General features: G+C 31.6%; 1 long non-coding RNA gene across 1 annotated transcript; it reads right to left on the bottom strand.

The window, feature by feature from the left end:
* Window positions 1-13,799: 13,799 nt before the first annotated feature.
* Window positions 13,800-15,684, bottom strand: LOC124898953. The gene is made up of 2 exons (XR_007056064.1): window positions 15,172-15,684; window positions 13,800-14,094 (listed from the first exon to the last, which is right to left on the bottom strand). It is a non-coding gene; the product is annotated as an uncharacterized LOC124898953 (long non-coding RNA).
* Window positions 15,685-20,467: the final 4,783 nt, after the last annotated feature.

Here is a 20,467-nt window from a genome sequence, read left to right as displayed (position 1 = left end):
TATTTAAAATCTATTTTATTTTGGTGAATTTTATTATTTTTATAATAAAATTGGATAGATTTTATTACCTTTATACTAAAATCAATTTTTGTTATGTATTGAATTGTATATTTTAATGAATGTGTTATTAAAATTGAATTTAAAATATCATTTAAGAAAATTAAGTGAGTTCAGTAGCTTAATATGTTAGAATGACAATATGAGAGACAAAGTAATAGTTCAATAACGTTTTTGTCATAAAAATATAAAAATAATTTTTGTGAGATATTATCAATAGTTCAATGACAAAATGAGAAATTAACTCCTAACCTTTCATTGAGGTTTTCTTCTTTTATTTTATTGGTAACAAGGGAAACTAACCGCGCGAAGAATTAATTATTTTCTCCGATTAATTTTATATTCACTTTAGATTTATTATCTATTTGTAATATTATAACTTGTTATAATTATATTATGAAGAATATTTTCGTTTCATAAAAGAAAATAAAATTTAATAATTTAATATTTATTAAATGATTGATAATATATTCTTTATCAATGAGTTAAAATATATTCTCTAATAACAATTTTATTTTATTTCTATTTCACATTCAATGAAGTTGAGATTTTAATTTGAAATAATGTATTTTTTTTAAATAAAAAAATATAAAAAAATTAAGTAGATCCTTGTGTAATTACCCATAATTTCTCTGCACCGTACCGGATTATCAACAAAATTCAAAACCTTCTTCAACATTTCATAACTTCCTTCTCCATTTGTTTCTGAAGTGTACAATATTATACGTTACAAGATTAAAATAACTACACAAGACTTTTTATGTAGAATTGAAATATTGTATATATGATGATCCTTAATTGTCCATTTATAACTCTTAATTTTCTTAGTGAAAATTATTAAGAGCATGAGTTGTAAAGATGGTAATATGTGAGTTAAAAGAACAAAATTAATGGATATTATTAGAATAAAAGATATGGGAATGTGAAGTGGTGTAAGTTATGAAAATGACATATTAAATAAATTATTTAAGAAAAATAAAAATACTTTAAAATAGATTATTATATTATCATTATATAGTGAAATGGAACAATAATATAAAAAAAATAGATACAATTGGAGGCCATAAAGAAGTGAACTTCACCTCTTATATATTTGTTTTTTAAAAAACTTTAAGCGTTTCAAAAAATGACATAAAGAAGAATGCTATAAAATAATGTAAGCAATATATATCCATCATAGCAAGCTAATGAATTGTAACAATAATTAAAGAAGACGAAAGTTTAACCCTATAACATATATATTTGAACAAAGAAGGAGAAGATCTTTCTTTATAAAAAGAAACTGTTGAGATGCCTAGCATCAATTAAAAGCTACAGAGAGCAATAATTTGATAAATTGATATTTCTATTTCTATTTTATTTGAGTTCTTTAAAAATCGAAGAGTATGTACCATCTCATTATGGGACAATTACGAATCCATTTGATCCAAAAAAAAAACCGCGCTAAGTTTTTCTTTTTCTTTTTTAAGTTTCTCATCTAGTACTTGGAACCTCCATTCGAATCCGGTTAATGCGGATTCACACCGGATAGGATTCATTCGAAGATATTGCTCCTACTAAAGTTTTTCTACACTAAGAGCTCAAACACAGAGACTGATTAAGGAGCAGGCCCTCCAACAACAAATTTCAACTTGCAAACAAATGAAAAATTTAATATCTAACCAAATAAATAATATTTTGCATTACTAAACCTTCCATTGGATAAGCAGTTTCAACTAAAAAACAAATCATTATTTTGACAGTAATAAGTAACCTGCAAAAAGAGGAAAAGATTAAATCTTTGTGATCAATATTCAAAGTTTGCATTATAATTTAAATATTAACAGAATCAAAGTCAATCAAAAATAAAATATACCAAGAAAATACTAAATACACCAAGAATGAGATTTAAGTCACACATTAGTATACATATGACAATATTGTGAAATGCTATTGTTACCTCTTTATATCAAACAACTTCATCTTCACCATCCTTTTTATAAGATGATGATAATATACATTAAAATCTAAGAACTAAAATAAAACTAAAACAAAAAAGAAAGAAGAAAATAAAGGAGAAGAGAAAAAAACATGTCATAAGACCCTCCCAAAAAATGAAAAGATTATATATAGTATGAAAAATAGACTACGAATAGGCAAAAACAAATTGCTCAATTAGTAGCCATTTATTTTCCTTATTTAATTTGCATTGTTTTTTCTTCATAAATATAATGACTTGTAAAATATTGGAAAAACATAAAAATAGGAGAAAAAAGATAAATATTTTTCTTGGCCTATGAAGCACGCCACATAAGCATGCCTATAAGTCTCTTTTATATATAGATTTATATTGTCTAGTTTTTTTTTTCATTTCCATCATTTACTCTATTTATCTGCCCCAATTTCATGGCTCTATTATTTTTTTTTTCCATTAAGCCTTCTTATAAGGGATTAAAACTTGGATGTAACAGTATTTTGGTTAGCATATCATGAATATAAAATGAATTTGAATGGTGCAAGCGCAGGCAGAAGCTGTAAATTTTATTGGAATCATTACATGCAAACGAAATAGGAATACAATTTTTCAACTGGGTACTTCAAGAATGATGAGAGACTATTTGTGTCAAGTAAGTGTAACTTACATATGGGCAAAATGTCTTTATTTATATTCCACATAATATCTCCAGTTTTGATCTATATTTTGATAACCTTAAAGATTCTCATTAGAAAGCTACTCTTTATAGAATTATAGATGTTTAGATCGTTTAAATTTGGCTATGAAAGTTATTGAAAAATTATATATCAGGTACTTAATTAGTGTGTGCGTTTGTTGTTAATGTAGTTATGATATTAATTTTAAGAGAAATGTTTTTTTTTTTTAAACTTAGCAAGAGTGCCTAGATAATATCCCTAGATTTTACGAGCACATAAAACTATAAAAGAGAAAACAATGTCATCCATGACTTTAAATAGGAGAAGATTGAAGATGAATATGACAACAAAGGTTCTGTGGCACTGATCAAATGAAATGACCGAAGAAGCTATAAAGAACGACAAATCTGCTCATTCACTTTCTTGTTATTAGATATAGTATTTTAACATAGTGTTTACATTATTTTGTCTGCTACAAACTTTGATTTGTTTTTTCATGTTGCTCTTTGGACATGGGCTTAAATAATAAAAATTTCTTTAATTTTTTTCAATTCAATATTCAATTTTGTCACTTTCAGATTCATGAATATAGCCTAAGAATATAATACAGGTAACCTGCATTCCTACAATCTACTTTCTTTCAGAAGGTACTTACAAAATATCCTAAAGAAACTTGATAAAAAAAGAAAAAAATAATACTCCCTTCGTTTCATAATAATGAATTGTTGTATTTTGGCACAAAAATTAAGAAAAAGAATCAAAGACACAAATTTAATATAGTTTTTCATTTTTACCCTTTTTCAAATTACAGAATCATATTTATGTTATTCTTTTTTAGTTGATGGGCCTCTTGGTTGTCAAATCCTCAAGGTAAATTTGAAAAAAAATTTCAACGATTCACTTATTTTGGAAAACCAAAAATACTCCAACAATTTATTTATTATGAAACAGAAGTAGTATGAACTAATAGTTTACTATAGCCAAATGTAGAGAGTAATGATAGTTTTATTGATAAACTTTCCTTGAGTATTGTTGATAGATTTTCCCAAAACATTCAAGGAACTAGCTACTAATCATTTCTCTCTCGCCTGCAAAACACATAAGAGCACCTTAGCTCTTGATACTGCTTGTCAACATTCTGAAATACATTCTGAGATTATGTAATACTATTTTTTTTTCTGAAATGAATGTATACACTAATATAGGATTGCATTGCGATTCATGGTTCAACTTTTGCATCAATTCAGTGTTAAAAGTAGAGATGCTACAAGGGGATTTATTTATTTTGACAACATAATTTTCTATCCATAACTACTACTTTTGCATTGTCAAGTTGGAGTAGTAGAGACATCAACATGGACATAAAGGTAGACGACGGGGAAGACATTATGTTTTGCTCATTCACCTTTATTGACCAATTACTTGGGCAATCCAATGCTTAGTTTTTCACTTTAATATTTTACATGATAGGTTGTAAATTAATATTCCTCTATTCATGGAACGTGGGTTGTATTATCTTATCATATCTGAATTTATATGATTCTGTACCATTTTATTACGCAAACTCGATATATTTAATAAATGGGAAAAGGACACCCTATGACCCATTTTAAAAATAATAACCCAAGTTTAGGCCTTTTGCCATTTTGTGGCCTGTCGGTCAAAGTAATTCCATTACATAACCATTGGGTCATTTAGAATATATTCGGTCATTTTCAGCCTTGGGCCATTCAGCCATACTAGCTATTTTCACCCTTGGCCCATTTTGCCCTTTTTAAGAAGGTTGTTTCAGGGTTTTTTTTCTAAAAATTACACAAATACACAACTTATGTTTCCAATATTACAAAAAATCCCAACTCCCTAAACATATTACAAAAATCTCAACATATACACAGAATGCTGTGTATATGTCAGCTATGTTATGTATATTAATAGGGAGAGAGAGTAAAGTAATTAAAAAATGGGAGAGAGTGTAATTACTTCCAAAAGGGTTGATATTTATGTTATTTATACTTTTTTTCCTATAAATTTTAACTAAAATGTAGTCTGTTTTTTTTTATTATTTAAAAATAATAATTAAGTAATTATATTATAAATGTATCTATATACAATATACATAGAAATTTTATAGTTTATAAAATATATATATGTACAATATATATAAAAAAATTATATAGAATGTGTATAGAAATTTATATTTGATGTATAAAATACATATCCGAATAATAATTGCAGCTAAAGGTTATATAGAATGTGTATAAAAATTGTATAAAATTTTTAACTAAAAATATGCTTTTTTATTTTAAAGAAATAATAATTAAATATAATTTGATAAAAATGTATAATATTTAAATAGAATATGTATCAATATAAGATATATGTATGGAACCTGTACCAAATGTGTTAAAAATATCAATTAAATAAAATTACATACAAAAAGTATAATTATTGTAAAGAATATGTATCTATATACGACATATGTATAGAAATTGTATAGTTATATTAAATATGTATATGTATAAAATATAGATAAAAAAATGTATAGAATGTGTATAGAAACTGTATAGTAGTTGTGCATAGAATGTGTATAGAAACTGTGTAATTGTTGTATAAAATACGTATATGAATGATAATTGTAGCCAAAGATCGTATAGAATGTGTATAAAAATTGAATAATTGTTGTATAGAATGTATAAAACAATTGTACAAATATTGTATAGAATATATTTTTTATATATGATTTGTATAGAATCTGTATCATTGTTGTATAGAATATGTATATGTATAGAATGTATATAAACTGCATAAATGTTGTATAGAATTTATATCTAAATAATTATTATAGCTAAATATTGTATAGGATCTGTATAGAAACTATACAATTATTTGATTACGATAGTATAAATTTGTAGTTTACAAAACTATAAAATTTTATTTGGTTACGATATTATAAATTTGTATTTGATTATTTTATTAATAGAATTAAAAAATAAATAAATATATCAAATTTTTAGAAAAATAATGAGCATAATCAAAAAAGGGGAAAAAGGAAGAAAACACAGCAAGTAGAAAAAAAAAATAGTGGAGTAACAACAAAAAACAAATAAAATAGAAGAAAATTTAGCAAATGGTCAGTGGTCCAAAATAATAGAGGACAATTCTTTTAAAAAAATTAATAGGGAGAAATTTTTTTTCTATACGGATAACAGTGGTCCAGAAGAGACAGCCGCCTACTTAGCCAATAAAATGGCTACATTTTGGAATTTTGAAATAATGGCCATTTCGGTGTCATTTATTTTGGCCGAGTGGCCATTTATGTATTTTACCGTTATAAATCACTGTGTTGGGCCCATGCATCACTTATGTAGTTTTATTTTAGTATAAATAACATAAATGTCAACCTATTTAGAACTAATTACACTCTCTCTCATTTATTTAATTACTTTACTCTCTCTCCTGATTAATATACATAAGATAACCGATATATGCATAAAAACTTGTGTATATGTGAATTTGCTACTACTATTAAAAATGAAAATAACTGATTCCTTTCCTTTAAGGACGTAATTTTTGCAGCCAATTAATTAAGTGGATTACTGCATCCCTTAAATTATGTAACAACTATTGAAATTCAAATTTTGAATTATACAAATACAATAAAAATAAATCAGACCTAAAAACACAAAATAAAAACAAATCAAGCACCTATTTGCCGATCGTTTTGAAGAAAAAAAATTAATTGAAATTCAAGATGATGAATATTGCTATTCTTTTGGATATTTCATTCATTCACGTATGTTACCATGTGTTCATTAGCATACATTAATTTCGACAAAAATTAGTAGTTAACCTCCTTTATAATATATATGTATATTTATTTATAAACTCTATGTGTATGTAGACATATACATATGTTCAGTTTATATTGTTGCTAATTAACAATAAAAGTATTTTCTACGTATATGTAAATTTATACAAAGAAAAGTGTTTTGTATATTGTTTACCCTTAAATTTTTAGTTCATATACACAATAATTTCTTTATCCCAACAATTCAGTACATATACACGACAATTTCTATATTTCAATAATTTAGTTTATACACACAACATTATATATATATATATATATATATATATATATATATATATATATATATATACACCTGCTGTGTGAATTTCTTTTCATACATATCTTTTAAAAATGTGTGAGTGTGTGTGTGTGCGTGTACTTATTCAATCAAAATCTTAATTTGATAAAGTATAAAAAAAAAAGTTCACTAACTTTCAAACTTAAATTTAAGAATGTTATTAATGGAGTTTCTGGGAAAAAAATGTCATTGAAGAAGAGAATGAATCAGATATGATTGAGAATTCAAAATTGATAACTCATAGAAAGTTGTTCCTTGATTATAGGCATCTTTCAAGAAGTGAAATCTGTAAATAGATAATAGTAAAGTAATGTATATGTACTTTTAGAGAGAAAAATTGAAAAAGTAAAAATTTTTGTAATATGTTTTGAGAGTTGGGATTTTGTATAATAAGTGATACTTAAATTATAGTTTTATGTAATTTTTATAATAGAAACATGAGTTTAGGAGCTACGATCAACGTGGTTCCTTATATAGAAATAAAGCTAAAATCAAGGGTAATTTAGACATTAAGACATTAAATTATGTGGTTTAATTTACATGTCAACAAACCCCCAACTGTCACTTTCTTCTTTTTTTCATATTTTCATGATTTCATGATTTGACAATGTCCTCTCTATGTGTTTATCCTAACATTTGCTAGATTAAACTGTTTAAAAATTTCTCTCCGACTGCTACTCCGGTCGATCATTTTCCTTCATTCTTTCCTTCTCTTTCTCATTTATTAAGTTTTTATCTTCCTATGTTTTTCCTTTGATTTGTCCTTCATTTTTCATTTTTGTTTTTGATTAATTTTTTGAGTCAAAATCTGAGAAGAACATAAATTAGGGCCATGATTGAGATAACAACTTATATTTTATTGAAATCTTCTTCAATCTTCAAATACGAGGAGGAGATTTTATTTAATTTTGTGAGATTGGCGGGTTTTTTAGTGTTAAAATTTAGATAATTTAATATTTTAAAAGTGATAGGATTCCTATTTATGAATTTGACAAATTTAGTTCTATAGATTATGAGTTTTTTTATCTTTATTTATTTTATAAATATGGGTTTATAAAGTTTTGATTTTTATGTTGATCAAAATCTGAATAGGACCAAAATTAGGGAAAAATTGAGACAAAATCTTGCCTTAGAAAGAAATAGCAATCTTTGAAAATCTAGAGAGGAGATTAGATATCAAGGAATCGACAATGTTAGTGGTAATTTTTTAGGAACGTAACAGATAACTGATGGACCTCGCCTCATAGGTCTTTGATACAAGACAAACAAGGAAGGCACGAAATCACACTCCAAAATAGTCCACTAATCCAAAGATCTGAGGAACAAGGTAAAGACCACTCTTGGATTTAACAAATATAACAAGAATACAAGATATGAAGGTGTATTTGACACCAAAATAGCCACCACAAACTAATATTATCAACATAAAATGATGAACACGAAGAACAACAACAATGTGAGAAACACCAATTTCAAACGGCTTACAATAACAAGATACAAAGATTACAAGATTGACAAGAATGTAAATGATAGATAATGAGACATACACTACTATAATGACTAAGAACCTAAGTGTATATAAATACTAAAACCCTTAATACAAGATAATAGTAACACCTACACTCTACGGAGGACACAATAGGGACTTTAATCCTTCAAGCAACCAACGATCCAAGCAAGACAACAAAAGTGATTCTATACTTAGGTTGTTCCTAGTTTCGGCCAAGCCTCCACAGGAGAGAGAACTTGTCTTTCTTATGTGGTTATACAATATGCAATATCAAAAACTAAGTAAAGAAACCCTACAATGCTCCTTATATAGTGTATTACAAGATAAAGGTTTAAATGATCAAAAACCCCTCAATGATGAGGAGCCCCTCTAGTGTATGTAGTGGACTATTTTGGTATGTATTTAGGTCCTCTTTACACTTCATTTTGTACACACCAAGTCTCAGGCCCAACACACACTCTCTTAAGTCCATCTATGTGATCATGTTTGTATCATTCTTTCCATCTTGAAAGGAATTTGTCCACAAATTCGAGCAATCATCACCAACAAGCTCTCCTCTCTACATCATCTCTTCATTGCTCCTCACAAGGTTAGGATGTTCAACCAAGGGTTTCATGAGATCATCAAGCATGCTACTTGTACTTACATGTTCTACAACCTGCACATAAGAAGATTTGATACTAGGAAAAGTGTTAGTATCCTGGTTAGTAATCAACAAAGGGTCTTTGTGGGCAAATCCCACAACCTTGACTCTTGGCTCCTCCTCTTGTTCACCCTCCTCACTCTTGGTTTCTTATTATAAACCCTCACTAATCATGACTCTCTCTGCCATATACAAAGGCACTACACACTCTCCATAAATCCGCCAAACATCTTCCCCGCCTTTATCAATTTCCACCCCGGCTTCTTGCTCTCCATATTGAGCTTTTCATCACCCTCGTTCGATTCAAGTCCCACCTCCTCACCTAGGTAATACTATTTTCCCTCCCTAAGGATTTTATTCCTTTGGTTTGGGCATTCACTAGCCTTGTGCCCCCACCTTTGGCATTTAAAACATTGAAATCCTTTAGGATGAGAAGTAGAATTTGGTTTACCTTTGTTTCTTGGAGAATACCTTTGGGCAACCTTAGTTTCGGTTTGGAAAACCTTTTTCTCAGCTTGGTTAACATAGATTGAGTGCTCTTGATGTTGGTGCCAATTCGAGGAAGGTTGTTGGTGATTTTTGGGCTTGGAAACCGAGAGCTCCCTTTCAATTTCTAAGGCCGCTTGAAAGATGCCACCGATAGTGTCAAACTTATGGAGGGTCATCCGAGAAGCTATGTACCTATTCAACTCGACTTTGAATTCTATAATGTCATGGCTCACTTTTTCTCCTCGATGGTCAAGCTTAAATATCAATTGTTGAAACTCATCATAGTATGCCATGACACTTTTGTTTCCTTGCCTTAAGTTGTACAACTTGGCAAGAAGTTCATGTTTGTAGCCCTTGGGTAATTACCTTTGATGCATAAGCTACCTCAATTTAAACAATGGAGGTGGCTGTCCAGCAATCAACACATCACCAAACCTCTTCACATACTCCTACCAAGTGTTTGCATATCTCTTAAAGTGAGCGATAACGTAACAACTCTTCTTCTCTTCGGTTAGATCATTCACTTGGAATATCCTATCACAAGATGATTCCCAAGAAATATATGCCTCGGGATCACTCTCACCCTTGAAGACCGAAAGACTAACTTTGATGAAATCGAAGCTAAGCTCTCGGGTTTGGTGACCACCCCTCACTTCTCGGCCTAGATCACCTTGCCTAACCCTCTTCCCTTTTTCCCTTGAGTAAAAATCACCATAAACTCCATAAACCCCATGTTGTTCCTCCCTACCATAACCCTCAACACGGTTTGGTAGATTTTGATTAAGTGGATTTGGATTTGGGGGATAGTAAGGCCTTTAGTTCAATTGAGTTTAGATTAGAAAGTGAGGTCTTTGGTTAAGTGTAGGACTCGGTTTTGGTGGTATTTGGGTTCCAATCCATCATGTTGGACTTGGTTAAGTGGAGGGAGGGTTGGTCTATCATACTCATGGTTTTGGGGAGCATTTGGTGGTTGGCTCGATGATTTGTTCATTTGGAGTAACATTTCAGGGAAGATGGTAGGGGAAATGTTTTAAGGAGTGGAAGATCGGGAAATTCTTTGGCTTTCTACCCATTCTAATCTCCAACTCATGGTGGCCATATCCCCCTTCACGGATGCCATAATTTGAGCCAAACCTTTCAAGTGTTCGGGTGATAGCCTCAAGGGAAAATTTTATAGTCTCAAGAGTATTATTGTCCACGGTTTGAGATGTGGATCCTTCCATTGCAAAATACCTACAAAAACAACAAACAAACTAGTTCAAAAAACTCACCACACTTATATACTTCGATTACCTTGTGGCTTCACAAGTGTTGTAAGTCGGCTAAGGAATCCGTGGGGAGTCGAGGATTGAGTCTACTCTTGTTCGGATTGGATTTTTGGTTTAAAACTTAAAAAAATATCGTAGGACGTGAGTCAAGAACTAATCAACGAATCAAAACGACAAAAGTACACAAATAACGCTAACACAAACAAACGGACACAAAAACTAACTTACAAGCTAGTACGAGATTACTAGGTTGTTAATTAGTGTTTGAACCAACAAACAAAACTAAGAAACAATGAAATGAAAATAAGAAATCTAAAATTTGAACTTAAAAATATTGTGTGAACAGTAATTTGATGATGTGGTAGTCCATTATTGGTCTCGATTTTGTCAAAATTATATCTTCCAATTTCAAGTGTTGACCAATTTACAATTTGGACTTAGTGGATTTGGTTAATGAAAGGAAATATGGTCTTGGAGCTTCTTTTTCAAATTCAAGACAAGATTTGACCTTCTTTGTACTTTCTCCTTAAAACAAGATCCTTAAATCAAGGAAAGTAGGTGGAAAGTGGTTGTCAAGTATTTTGAGTGATGTGATCAAGTCTTTCACCAACAAGTACTATAACTTAGTCTTTCACCTTTTGTAGATCTAATGTTCACTTTTTGTTTTAACAAGAGATAAAAGAGTGAAGAACAACAAGAACACAATAACAACACCAAGAACAAAAATAATTTCAATGCCCAACTCCACATAACAAGTCCTTCAACACGGTCAAGAGTAGTCTGGTCAATGTGAATTGGACAATGACCTACTAAATTTTAAATAAAACTTGGGTATTTGGAAGTGAGCTTATCGATGGACTTTTAAGGGTATTTTAGGAGGTTCAAGTTTTGAGTCTTATATGCCTCACAAAGCCTAAGAACTCAACATAGAATAATGCACTAGCCTTGTTTAAAGCCAAACATATGTTATTTACACACACAAACCAAGAAAATATAGATAAAGCAAAATAATGGAACACTTTAGCACATAAATCATTTTTAACGCGTCTTAGCATACATTAGACCTTTCAAGACAAAGGTAAGTCTAATGTTTGAAGGATATACATGTCGTCTGTTAGATATTCCATTGACTCCAAAATATTATAAAAATTTCATAAATAAATCAAATGGGGATACAAAATGAGGGAAAAGGGAAACATATGATATCAATCCCACGCAGGGGAGCAAATCTAAATTTATCATACTTGAAAGTCCTTCGATCTTGAACTTCTTAAAGCGTCAGAATATCTTTCTGATGCAGATCTTATTTTGATTAAAAAAGCTATCTAAATAAACCCTCAAACCCAAGGGGCCATGGTTCGTATAATCCAGCATTATATCCTTCAATTTCACATATAAGAGATGATCGTCTGTTATGACTCGTGGTCAATAGACGCAAGGTAGGTTTCTAATGGACCCAATACCCCCTTATGTATTGGGTCGTCCTAGGCTATGCGTAAAAATTATTTTGGCTTGTCTCTATCCTAGGTATCTAGAGTGGGCTTTGACCAGGTTCCCAAGTGGACAACTCAGGTTTGAAAATACGAACAACCAACGAACACCTAACGTGCCAATAAACTGTTGTATTTCCAACACTTCATTTAGAATTGATAAATAGGGGTCGAGACATCCGCGAAACCCTAAAACGGTTTATATATTAAAATGTGGAAGTATGACATGAGATGCAATAGTTTAAATTAAAAACATAAGTAAATAAACAGTTCAAGTATTACCAACCCGAATAATTAGTGAAACAAGTTAGTTCAAATATTTGGTTAGAACCTAGTTAAATCCCCAACAGAGTCGTTATTTTTGTCTTATCCCTTTTGGATTTCTATTAGCAAGAAAATGATTTTGACCTTCTTAAAACTATTTCAAAAGATTCAAGAAAACTTCAAAATAATTTTAAGACATTCACAGAGTCGCCATTTGATTTTTATAGAAAATATCGAGAAAACTTAAAGAAACTTCAAAAGATTTAATAACAAAAATAAATCTTTGAAATATAAAAACTAGGTATGGATTGAATTAACACCCTAAGAAGGTTTTTAAGACACTTAGGAGCGTCCGTTTAAAACGGTTTACCAAAAAGAACTAACTTGACTAACTAAAAGTGGTTAATTATTGGAGAAAATTTGTCTATTAAGCATGTTTAAGTTTTCAATTAGCAAAATGACCTACCCTTTTCAAGTTTTTAATTAACAAAATGGCCCACTTCTATTTTCTGATTTGTCGGATTGATAATTGATCTGTCTATATATAGGTTGGATCGATAGTCGATCTATCGAATTGATAATCGATCCGTCTATATATCTGTTGGACAAATAATAGATATGTCGAATTGATAATCGATCAGTCTATATATCTGTCGAACAAATAATAGATCTGTCACAAAAATGGGTCATCTCCCTAAATAAAAAAACTTATGGTCCATTTAATTAAAAAAATAGACTTAAAAGGTCTATTTCACAAAGAGTCCCTAATTTTCGCAAAGACTTAATTTTATAGAAAATATTAAAATTATTTACTTAAATATTTAAAATGATATTTATTTATTCAAATGAGCAACATTCTATTCGAATTAAACTAAGTTGTTATTCTTTAAATTTAAGAGGAAAATAGATTTTTGCTTTTGTAAAAGAAAAAGATTATAAAAATATTTTTTATTAATAATTATTATTATAGAAGAGTCAACTTTATTATAAATAGTACCTTTGGAAACAAATGTCAAAGAGTATGGAATTAAAATGTATGGTCAATTTTGAAAGGTTAACTTTCAAAACAAATTAGTCTCTTGGGTTTGGAGAAAATTTAATCCAAATACACTATTAGTTATATGAACATAACAAATGTCATTTTGAAATAAAATACTTAATCTTTACAAGACTTGTTTTAAGGAGAAAATCGAAGGAACCAATTTAATCTGTTTTAGAAAATATAAATTAGGTGAAAAAAATTATGAATTAAGTAAAATAAAACTAAGATAAAATAAAATGACATCTTAGGGAGTTTGATAAAATAAAATGACATCTTAGGGAGTTTACCTAGATTAATTGATTAAAATGTTAGTTAATACAAAGATAAGAATTGAAGTTTGGCCCTTAATTGGCCCATCAATAAAGCTGCCCAGCTTTTGGGCTTTGAATTATGGACTTTGGGTCCTCTTTCTGTAGTGTATACTTTGTGTATATCATCCCTGTTTTTTCTGCGTTTTTCAATATAGACGTTGTATACAGCGTATAAAACCCTGTATACTTGCTCCCAGCTTCATCATGCCTCATATCTGGACGTATATCAACCACCTTTTACCTGTAAAGCCCATATATATGGCATATAAGAGTGTATACCAGAAGCTGTCCATGGTATATTAATCCATTTTGTGGACATGGTATAGGTCTTGACTCGATGCAAGTTGGGTTTGATTCAGCGGAATGCGAGAAATGGGATTCCGAGGGACTCGACGGAAGAGTTCATGCATGTAAAAGGGGTAAAGATTAGTATATGAAAGAATTACTCAATTAAGCATTTAAACGTGATTAAAGGATTCAAGCAAAATTAGACACTCCAGACATGACAACGAAATATCTATAACAGTAAGGATGAACAAATCCATTAGTGTCTCAAAGTGATTAACTTACACAAATGACAACATTCAGAATAGGAGGCATTTTGGTTATTTACTATTAAAAACAAAACAAAGAATTCTACTCTACTTGTGCCAATTCGCATAGGAAAAACTGAGGACCAAACAAGATATAGATAGTAACGTTTTGCATCTATAAAGGCTACAAAATATTGCAGCTCTTTCGACATCAAAATGAAGACCAATTATACATCCACACTTTATAGTCTAAAACAGAATTTTTGAAACGGAAATAGGCTAGCATGAAACCCTTTTTTTGGCTGCTCGTATACAGGAAAGACAACCATGTTGTTCACAACTTCAGCGTATTTTTAAGGGAAAAAGCAAATTCTTGTTCCTGCACATGAAAAGTTTAAAGGAAAAAAAAAAGAGAAAAAAGATTGTCTAAAGAACATTGGCCAAAGCTTCCGAATACTGAAAAGAGCTTCAATTTTGGAACCTTTTATAAGTATGAAAACGGTAAAACAAAAGCTTAAAAGCTTAGGATGACAACCAACCATGGCACAAACCCGTTAAAAGCTTCAAGCTTTTCAACACATATCAAAGATGAATTATACTCTAAATCCCAAAACACACCAAACACACATATTTTAATACAAACCCAAAGCAATATAACAAGTCGTATAACTTGTTACGCCCAGCAAAGAATCGAAAGAACAACAAAGTATTTGATTTACGATTATAACTTCCAAATAAATAAATAAAAAAAGAGAAAGGTAGTGTAAAGATGATGAATTTCGTACCCATTTTGAAGCAGCGAATTGGGAATACGAGCTTATCACGACGGCTTTTTACCACCAAAAATCGACTTGGATTTACCGTGCTTGAATCGTTCTTGCGGAAATTCAGACTATTTCAACAAATTTAAGTGAATTTTCACAACTTCTTGATTACGTGGGATTAGAGTAATACTCCTTCAAAATCCTTAATTTTTTTCACCCTTAAAAAATTCCTCCTTATTTCTCTCTATATAGGTGGATATTTATAGTGAATTTTGGAGTTGTTTTAGAGGGAAAGTGGAGGGGTAAAGAAGAAAAAACTAGTTGAGATTTGAATTTCAAAATTGAGATAAGGTTTGAGCTGAAATTGTATGAAATTCGGACGTTTGTTGTTGATCTATTTTTTGTCGTCCTTGGCTATTTCTGTTAAGCGCAACTATTGTTGTTGTCGCGTTATTAATGTTGTTGTCGTTTGCTGGTGTTGAAACGGGATTGCGTTTGTACGCTGTTTCCAACAGCTTGTGCACGTATGTTATTGTGGTGTATTGTTGGTGTCGTTAGCTGATGAGTAAAGGGATTAAGAGAATATGGATGGGTTGAGTTTGGGCTGAATGTTGGGCCTGGGGTTAGTGGGTTGTTCTTGTTGTTGGTGGGTCACTGAAATGGGTTGGCTAAGGGTGTTATGGGCTGGTGATTAATTAACTAGGAGGGGAGATGAGTATTTTTAACTTAGTCAATTTAATTTAAAATCTAGCTACATAAAAAATTATTCTGTCAATTGTATTACAATTGTACGCTAATTAATTTTCATTATGGCCAAATTCAATGAATCGACTAAATTAAATCAAAATTTGAAACAAATTAACAATTAGTTTGATCTCGTGCTTCTTGATCTAATAAAATCAAACACATATTTTCAAAATAAGCTATTCTTTTAGAACAACTTATATTTAAATCAAGATTTTAACTTTTTAAACTAATTTTCAAGATAACCCTTGATTAAAATTCAATTTTCTGTAATATAATTATTTAAGTAACAAAATTATACGATTTCGTATGTACGAATATGAAAGTATATAATCGCTACTTAAAAGACAAAATTATCTAGATAAATACTTTGAAAAGTTTTTATCTGGATAAAATAAATGTTATAATTTTATTTGAAATCGAAGAAACTCGAAATTGAACTCAGTCGTAGAGGGCAAAAATTTGGTGTCAACAATGTTCAGGTGCGTCGCTTGGTTGAGAGAAGACATCTATCTTATTTGGCTTATATTCGTGATTCTAATGTGGTTTCACCTCCTTCTTTGGGTTTTGTTCGTGTTGTCTGTGAGTTCGTGGATGTATTTCCTACGAATTTGCCTAGCATACCTCCAGATCGTCATATTAACTTTTCCACTGTTGTTGAGTCGGGCACCAAGCCTATTTCTATTCTTTCTTATAGGATGGCTCAATCGAATTGAAGGAATTGAATGATCAATTGTTGGAGTTATTGGATAAGGGATTTATCCGACCTAGTTTATCATCTTTGGGTGTGCCTGTCTTATTTGTGAAGAAGAAGAATTGGTCTATGCGTATGTGTATTGATTATCGACAGTTGAATAAGATGACAGTTAAGAATAAGTATCTTTTTCCTCGTATTGATGATTTTTTTGACCAACTTCAGTGTACTTCGGTGTTTTTGAAGATTGATTTGAGGTTTAGGTATCACCAGTTGAGAATTAGAGCTCAGATATTTTGAAGACAATTTTTCAAACTTGATACAATCATTATGAGTTCTTGGTCATGTCCTTTGGGTTGACCAATGCCCCAACCGCGTTCATAGAGTTGATAAATTGGGTATTTTGATCGTATATCGACTCTTTTATTATTGTTTTTATAGATGATATCTTAGTTTACTTCAAGAGTGAGGTAGATCACTAGGAGCATTTGTGGATTGTGCTTCAGATATTAAGAGATGAGAAATTGTATGTCAAGTTCTCCAAGTGTGAGTTTTGGTTGGAGTCTGTCTCTTTTTTGGTTCATGTGGTGACTAAGGAAGGAATTATGGTTGATCCAGCCAAGATTGCTGCAATTTGTGATTGGGCTAGTCCTACTTCGCTCAGTGAGATCCAGAGTTTTGTTGGCTTAGCAGGTTACTATTGGCGTTAAGAGGGTTTCTCATCTATGGCACCTCCATTGACTAAGTTGACTCAAAAGAAAATTTTCTTTTAGTGATCCGATGCTTGTGAGGTAAGCTTTCAAAAACTCAAGGATTTGTTGACATCAACTCTTATCTTAACTTTGCCCAAGGAGGGCATAAGTTTTACCATCTTTTGTGATGCTTCAGGTGTTAGGTTAGGTGTTGTGTTGATGTTGGATGGTAAGGTGATTGTGTATGCTTCTCACTAATTAAAGCCCAATAAGAAAAATTACCCTATCCATGACTTGGAGTTGTGCGCGGTATTTTTGCTTTGAAGTTGTAGAGGCACTACTTATATGGAGTCCATTTTGAGATTTTCTCGGATCTTTGTAGCCTTTAGTATTTTTTCACCTAGTGAGATCTTAATATGAGGCAGTGTCATTGGCTTGAATTTCTTAAGGATTATGACTTGACTATTTCCTATCATCCGTCAAGGCTAATATGATTGCAGATGCCTTGAGCTGGAAGTCAATTAGCGTGGATAGTTTAGCGCATCTTTTAGCCTAGGAGAGGCATTTGACCTTAGAGGTTCAGTCTTAAGCTAACCATATGGTTAGGCTTGATATTTCGACACCTGGGTGTGTTTTAGCTTTCGTGGAGGCCAGTTCTTATTAGATAGAGTAGATTCGAGCTCATCAATTCGATGATACTGGATTGAGATTGATTTAGGATAAGGTGTTAAGTGGAGAGGCGAAGAAAGTATCACTTAACTCAGGTGGTGTTTTGAGGATTAGAGGCTGGGTTTGTGTATCGATAAAGGGTGATTGAATTAGATTGATTTATGAAGAGGCCTATTGTTTTAGGTATTCCGTCTATCCGGGAGTAACTAAGATATATTGTGATTTGAGGCAGCATTACTAGTGGGGTGGTATGAGGAAGGATGTAGCAAACTTTATAGCTCGATGCCTTTATTGTTAGTAGGTGAAGGCCAAATATTTAAGGCCTGGTGGATTGCTTCAGAGGTTACCTATTCTCGAGTGGAAATGGGAATGAATTACTAGACTTTATAATCGAATTGCCTCGTACTTATCATAATTCTAATAGCATTTGGGTCTTCATAAATTGATTGACCAAATCTGCCCATTTCATTCTAGTTTAGGTTTTTTTCAGGGCTGAAAGGTTAGCCTGAATCTATATTCGTGAGATTGTGCATCTTCATGGTGTGCACCAGTATCTATTATCTCAAATCGAAGATCAACATTCACATCTTACTTTTGGAAGAACTTTCAGGATGAGTGAGTTGATCTTAGTATAATATTTCACCCCCCATACTGATGGGTAGTCAGAGCGGACTATTAAGATTTTGGAGAATATGCTCTGTGCTTGTGTGATAGACTTTGGTGATCAATGGGAGCAATATCTAGCTTTGGCGGAGTTTGCCTATAATAATAACTACCATTCCAATATCGATATGACTCTTTTTAAGGCTTTGTATGGTAGGAGTTGCTGCTCGCTGGTGGGTTGATTTGAGGATTTTGAGATTAGACTTTGAGATACAGACTTGCTTTGTGAGTCTTTGGATAGAGTTTGGATCATTCAGGATAGGCTTCGAGCAGCTTAGAGTAGACAGAAGTGCTATGAGGATCTTAGACTTTGTGTTTTGAGATTCAGTGTTGGTGATCGAGTGTTCCTTCGAGTTTTGCCCATGAAGTGCATAATGAGGTTTGGGAAGAGAGGGAAGCTTAACCCCAGGTATATTGGCCCATTTGAGATTCTTTGGACTATTAGTAATGTGGCTTATGAGTTGGCTTTGATCCCAAATTTATCAGTTGCTCAATTATTTTTTCATGTTTTCATGCTTCGTTTTTACATTTTGGATGAGTCTCATGCCATTCTTTGGGATTCAGTTCAATTATATGAGAGACTATCTTTTGTTGAAGAGCCTGTCTCCGTCTTGTCTAGGGATGTTAGACGGTTGCGCTCTAGAGTTATTCCAGAATTTAAGGTCCAGTGGAGATACCGACCTGTAGATGAGGCTACTTGGGGGGTTGAGTCTGATATGTGTAGTTCTTATTCCTGTCTTTTTGTTGATTCAGGTATTTACCTTGCCTTTAGTTCGAAGACGAACTACATTTTTAGTGGTGGATGATGTAATGACTCAAATTTTGGTGATTTATCTGAAATATGTATGTCTGTGTGATTTGACTATTTTACCCCTTCCGGTGGTTGCTTTGTGGTGTTTCTGGGGTGTGGACATATTTGGCACAGTTCCCAATGCATTTTGGTAAGATTTATGTGATATTGTAATTTTTGGTGGCTTTGAGAGCCTTATAGTTGACTTTGGTCAATATTTATTGATCTGTATGCTTGATGACAAAATAGACTACACCAGCAAATCCAAAACATCGCTTTAGATTGGTAACATGGTTGGCGTAGTTTTATGATTTTTATATCTCATTTCACTCCTCGATTTGAAAAATTATGAAATTAAGTTTTGGGGGGTCAATTTTGTGAAAATATTTTTTTTTTAAATTTAATATCGCCATTGAGTTTGAAGTGTTGAATTTGATAGGGTAACATAGTTCATTTGCATTTGCGGGGTTATGAATGAATCTCGAACGATTCGCGGAGACTTAGATGTTGGTATCATTGCAATCACCAGTGGCTGGTCACATATGCGTCTAGACAAATTAGGGGCGAGTATCGCATACATGATATTTAGGACATGACCGCGAGCCCTGCATATGTGAGGACCAGATCACGATTGCGATGCCTGTTGTCAGGCCAGGTACTGGGTACGTGACACCTGGTCGCGTATGCGATGCCCGGACCCTATATATATCATGTTTTCTCCCATTTTTCACCATTTTTGAAACCTATATGATATTGTTGGTCTTGTATACATGAAATTAAATGTATTTTGTTTGATGAAAAAGCCTAATAAGGCATCAATGGTGAATTTTAATGGATTTCACTCTATTGACATTGTATTATGTTGGATTTCATGGATGACTGGTACATTGAGTGGATTTTTGGCACACTTGGTTGGTAAATTGATTGGATATGGAAATACTCATTTTGGTTGGTTGTGAGCATTAAATCCCTATATCATATACATTCATGAAACATCGGTACCACCGTAGAAATACTGAAAACACTGGCTTTTTTGACAGAAAATATGATATCTTAAAAATTCTC

The sequence above is a fragment of the Capsicum annuum genome, chromosome 5 (genome assembly GCF_002878395.1).
Source record: "Capsicum annuum cultivar UCD-10X-F1 chromosome 5, UCD10Xv1.1, whole genome shotgun sequence".
NCBI classification, from domain to species: domain Eukaryota; kingdom Viridiplantae; phylum Streptophyta; class Magnoliopsida; order Solanales; family Solanaceae; genus Capsicum; species Capsicum annuum.
This window is presented reverse-complemented; position numbering and strand designations above follow the sequence as displayed.